Below are 6,006 nucleotides of genomic sequence, written 5' to 3' on the forward strand. Positions count from 1 at the left end.
AATTAATCAGTTGGAAGGCCTTAAAAGCAGGCTGAAGCAAGCAAGCAAGCAAGATTCCCACCTAGAGACAACTGCTTTGGTCTGTGAGTTCTAGCTTACCTGTGATCTTCCCTTCCTGATAGCCTGTCCTATAGATTTTTGGACTTATTTAGTCATATCCATTGTGTAAGCCAGTACCTTATACTAAATCTATATCTATATATCTATGCACACATATCACACATAAATACACAAACATATATAGTCCAAATATATAAATCAATCCATATGTATAAAACCTGTCCTTCTATCTACCTACCTACCTAATTACCTCTCATCTACTACTAGCTCTGTTTCTCTGATTGGACCTGACTGATACAACTGTTTACCTGGTCCATGTTATGGAACTGGATTTAAAGTAAAATTATGTAACTTGTAAATAGACACACACCCCTGCCCCTTTGCAGCCAGTGTCATGCTAATGTCCAACAGGAGATATGAGAAATATCTCTTTTGCCTTTAAAGTGGTTTCTTTTTTTTTTCCCCCAATGGCTTTAGAGAACAACAGCTGAGAATTCTGTGACAAGTACTAAGGAAATAACAAGCGGCTTTAGAATTTTTTTTTATCACTCTCTCTCTCTCTTTGTAATCCAAAGAGATCTACAGATTTTATCCTAATATAATTCTGGAAATATCTCCATGAGTATGTTAAGGGAAGGCATTATCAGTCTCATTTTATAAAGAAATAGACAATAGAGAACAGACAAGACTTTCTTGAGTTGACTCAGCAAGGCGGCAGGTGGGACCCAACAAAACCAGGTAAATTAATTCCCAAACTCTCAAACCATGTTTGTCACCTGATTTGCGAAGGTATATTTTTAAAAGGAAGAGAGGGAGGGAGGGAAAAAAGATAACTCACTTTGAGGAAGCAATGCTAAAAAGAAGTCACTCACAGACAATGGATTTAAAAGAGAAATCTAACAAAATATCATTAAAACGTGTCAGAGAAATATAGCTTGGAGAACTTTCCAGTGCATTATGGAGGTTTGTTTTTTTTAAGTGTTAACATCTTATTACAATTATGCTTCCATTTTTGTTTCTAAAATGCCCAAGGGAAAAAAAAATCTGAAAAGGCATACACCAAAATGTTAAGAGTAAATTACAGGTGAATTTCATCTTGTTTTTGCTTCTCTGCCTTTTCTCAATTTCTCTATTGTGTGTGTATTCTGCTTGTATTTTGTTAAAGATTTGTTAAAACAAATGTTCTATTTTCTTGTGATGCTCATGCTCTATTGAGTTTTTTTGGGTTTGTTTTTTTTTTTTGTTTTTTTGTTTTTTTGTCTTTTTGCCATTTCTTGGGCCACACCCGCAGCATATGGAGATTCCCAGGCTAGGGGTCCAATCGGAGCTGTAGCCTCTAGCCTACACCAAAACCACAGCAACACCAGATCCGAGCCACGTCTGCGACCTACACCACAGCTCACAGCAAAGCCGTAACCTTGACCCACTGAGCAAGGCCAGGGATCAACCCCGCAACCTCATGGTTCCTAGTCGGATTCGTTAACCACTGTGCCATGACAGGAACTCCTCTATTGAGATTTAAAGAAAGAGCAATTGGACATAGAGGCCTCACATTCCAGTGCCTTGGTGTGCCCAAGGATCAGCTTAGACCCATTCTTAGGTTCCCCCACCCCCACCTCTTCAGAACTTCTAACTGAAGAGGTTTGAGGAGAGCTTTAGAATCTACAATTCTAACAAGCTCTCAAGGTGATTCTATTACAGCCAATCCAGGGACAATGCTTTGAGACCACTCTGCTAGACATTACTGCTTATTGAGAAGACACCTCTTCTAATGTTACAAAATGCTCAGTGTAGTGAATATGGGTAAACGTGGGAAATCCAGGGGTCACCCTGGTTAGCCTCCAAATAACTAAAGCATTTTTAATAGTTCTGAATAAAACATACCCTCACTACCGCAACTCCTCGCTGTTGCACCTCTCTCTACATTTGTGCCAAGTATATTTTACCATCCAAAGAGTGGTCCATGCCCAGCAGCATCTTATTAGCTAGGATGTTCCAAATGCAGACTCAGATCCCATCCCAGACCTACTGAATCCAAACCTGCATATTAACAGAATTCAGAAGCCCTGGACTGGAAGACCTAGAGCCACCAGAAATTAGGGCCGCAATCCCTGGTTACAGACTTTCCAGCCCCTACTCAGAATCCCTGTGGACAAATTCTTAACAGGCACAGTGAATACTCCTTGACCACCAAAAGGCCTGCAGGAGCTTGACCTTGGTCTGGGCTTCCCAGGCTGGGTCAAGGGCGTCTTTCCTGTGTTGGATGTGCTTGCTGTCTTTGTCTCAGCCCAGCCGATTTCTCCAGTGGCTTCACTCACCCACCCAGCTAGGGAGCCCGAGGACGCCCTTCAAAGGAAGGCCCTGTGACTAAGCAGGGGATAAGCTTCGTCCATTCATTTCCTTAGCCCCCTCCTTCCCGCCTTCTGGAAAAACTCAGACAGTTTAAGTCATCCTTACCATCACATCAATAAATGTGGCAGTGTGAGGGCAGAAACACAGGAAAAGACCAAGACAAAAAAGGAAAAACAAAAACCAACAGCACACACACACACACAGATTCTAGTCTCTGCAAAGCCGGATATTTCTTTTTCTTGCCTAGCAGGATATGGCATCTCTGGCATTTTTTTTTTCCCCCTCCTATTTGTGCTCTTTTCTCTTTTCCTTTTTAAATAGACACATTTCAAATGTCAGTGGGTGATAGTGGGGCCAAGTCAAATTGGATTCAGGAGACCAAATAGCTAAAGGGTTTGATCTTTGCAGCTGCTTCTTCAAGGGAGGCTCCAGGAGACTGACCAGTGGGGGAGAGAGCTGCTGATAAGCTCAAGTGGGCATTTATTGTGCTAACTTGGGCTCCCTCTCAGTTTAACCTTTATTTACAGACTTGAACAGCAATGGTTAGGCTTGAAAAGAAAAGTATTCTTTGCCTCCTCCTTCCACCTCTCCCCTCCCCCCAGCCCCAGAGGAGATGGAAAAGAAACAAGGCAGAGGTTAAGTGAGGGAGACAATAAAAAAGGAGGGAGTCCTTATCTCAAATCTGAGGGACTGACAGTGAGTGGCAGCTCGGTGGCCAGTTTTCAGTTGTGCTTTTTTTTTTTTTTTTTTTTTTTACACCTTCCCCCAAAAATCCCAAGAGAAAGATTTAGCCATATTGGTCCCCAACTTTCCAAGTCAGCCAAATGGAAATTAGACTCCAAACATCTCCCTGCCCCCCGAGGGGCCAAGACTAATCAGATATCCTCTCAGAGGGGCTGAGTGTCCAGGGACATCTCATATTTTAGCTGTGTAATGCAGACTTGCTTGCCTAATGCCTTACTGAATCTTGTCATCACAGCAGCCAAGTAAAAATTATATCTGCATGCTGGGAGGAGCAGTAAATCCTGTGGCTGTATTCTCAGTCATTCCATATTTCAAGACAGGGAAGCTGATTTCTGCAAGGCCGTTAATATCCGAAGTGACTGGGAAAGTTTGGGTCTACCGCTGGTGCCCTCACAGATCCGTCCCAGGACGCAGGGAGGGTGAGGTACATTGTCTCCTTGGGACTCGCAACTGGCGCAGTGCTGGGATCCAGCAGAACGTCCAATGAAGGAGGCCCGTGTCCCCGTCTGATTGGAAACAGGAGGTGTGTCTTTGTGTTTTTGGAGAGGCTGAATGGCCTTCCAGTTTTAAAATAATCCTGGGAATCACCGAGGTTTGCCTGAGGGCAAAAGGAGTTTGAGGCAGATGCGGGGGGAAGGGGTGAGGAGACCAAGCCAGAGCTTTTAACAAGAGACAGGGATGGAGGTGCAGATGTTGGGATCTGAAGATAAGGCTGACTTCTCGGGTAGGTCCGTGAGTAAGGCCAGGGGAGCCAGGCCACAATCGTGGACAGAAAGGACTATCTGGGGTAACTCGGGCCAGCCTTCCCCAGATGCCACGTGGAAACTGAGATGGACTCTCCCAAGGTCAGAAACCCCCGACCTGTGGTTCACAATGCTGACGCTTCAGAGTGGCCAGGAGTGGTCAAGGAAAGAAAAAAAAAAAAATCAGAAGACAAAAGAAGGAAGGAAGGGATGGAGGGAAGGAAGAAAGTGGAGAAAAAGAGAGAGAGGAACAGCAAAAGAAAACAAAGAGGAAATAAGCTATTTAACCTTGCCTAAACTGGGGTTTTCCAGCTTTATTAAATTATGAAATCCTTTTTCTCCTCCTCAGATCTGTTGCCATTACACTGATTTATGTGGGGATCACATAAGAGTCCCCAGGGAACACACTTTGGGGAATTAATTCTACGTCTTATCAATATTTTTTTACCATTCATTCTAAAAAGTATAGTGGAATATGTTGATTTTATTTCAAGGAACATGTGCAAGCTTATGTGTGTACCTTTAGGTCACTTAGCTCAAATTCTTACAACAGTGTGTTAAAGTTTCTATAACAATTGCTCAGTTAAATAGCAAGTACTGACCAGTTTAAAATGAAGTCTGAAAACATAATTTACATCAAGGTGTGAAACACATTAATTAACATTTCTGCATGCCCCATTTATTCTGTGTGGGGGCTATTTTTGAGGTTAAATATTTAATTAAAGCTTTCTCTACTGACCAGAGGTGTTCCCCCCTGAAAATGTTTGCTTAGCTGGGAGTAGCAGACCTTGACAGCTCTGGCCTAGCTTTTCCTACTCTCAAGCTGTGTGACCTCTGACAAGTCCATTAGCCTCTCTGGGCCTTGGTTCCCCCAGGGGTAGAATGAAAGTATTGAACCAGAAAATCTCTGAGGCCCATTCAGCAACAACATTTATATTTCAAAACCCTTGCCATAGCAAACCTCACTAACCATAACTGCCTCTCTATGATCTAAATATTAGACTTGTAAAATGTGAACAGATTTAATTTACTAAAAGCCTCTAATCAAGACCAAAACCTTTTACTTAAACAATTAGAAAACAATTAGCTGGGGAAATAAAAACAATTTTAATTTGCTAAATGGGCTTCCTCCGTCTTAATAGATATGGATAAGACCCTAACTAATGCTTCTGACCACACGGAAACCACATGGGCATCGCTGAGTCTGTGGGCAGAGGCGCGGCCGGCTCGATTTTCTATTAGGGAAGTGAAAGGCGCTCACATTAACCTCAGCCTTTTGCAGTGATTCATATTTAAACATATGCCTAATGTCTGCAGGCCTTAGTGCTCCCTAATCATTGATCTCTCCTGATGCCTAAACACAGATGGATCCTGCCCAAGTCCAAGGCCATGCACACCTTTGTCATCGTGCCTCTCAAACTGCCCTTCAAGACTGAGCCCCTCGAATGTGCTTTTAATTAACGAAATCTGAGAGCATCTGGCCTCAAATTCCAGTAAATTTCAGCTAGAAAATTGGTTGATTTTACATGGGACTCAAAGGGATCAATCAATAGGCAAAGGTTCCCATTTTCACCATCACTGAATAGCGATGATGGCCAGTATACTTCCCAAACTGCTCTTATGTAATAGAAAGAAATTTTTCTTTCGATTTATAACACAAAATGGAGTCTTCTCCATTTTAGAGGTTCATTCGGGCTAGTTCCTCTCCAGCTTTTTGGAATACCCTTATCCTCTTTGAAATACACACATTTTAATCTGGGGCAAGTCACTCTCTCTCTCTCAGCCTCCATTTCCCATTTATAAGGCAAAACAAAGATTTGTCCACCCCGTCTCGACTTTAGAAGCACTTTTCATTTGTATTTTGCCTTCTCTTATCCTCTCAAAATACACATATTTTCATCTGGGGAAAGTTTCTTACTGCTCTGGGTCCTAGCTTCCTCTTTGGTAAAATGAAGAGACAGCTGGTCCCTGAAAGGTCTACAGAGTGTGAAGGAATGATTTCTCAGGTAAGCCCTGGGAGCTGGGGAACCTGCTTGGGTATTGTTTCGTTTTTGTCTCCCTTTTAATATTACTCATTTCCAACTTAAATTTTCTTCTCCTTTTTGCC

Source organism: Sus scrofa, chromosome 15 (assembly GCF_054392235.1).
Source record: "Sus scrofa isolate SSC_HxYL_T2T_F1_AM1 chromosome 15, Sscrofa_HxYL_maternal_Yorkshire_Landrace_v2.0, whole genome shotgun sequence".
Lineage (NCBI taxonomy): Eukaryota > Metazoa > Chordata > Mammalia > Artiodactyla > Suidae > Sus > Sus scrofa.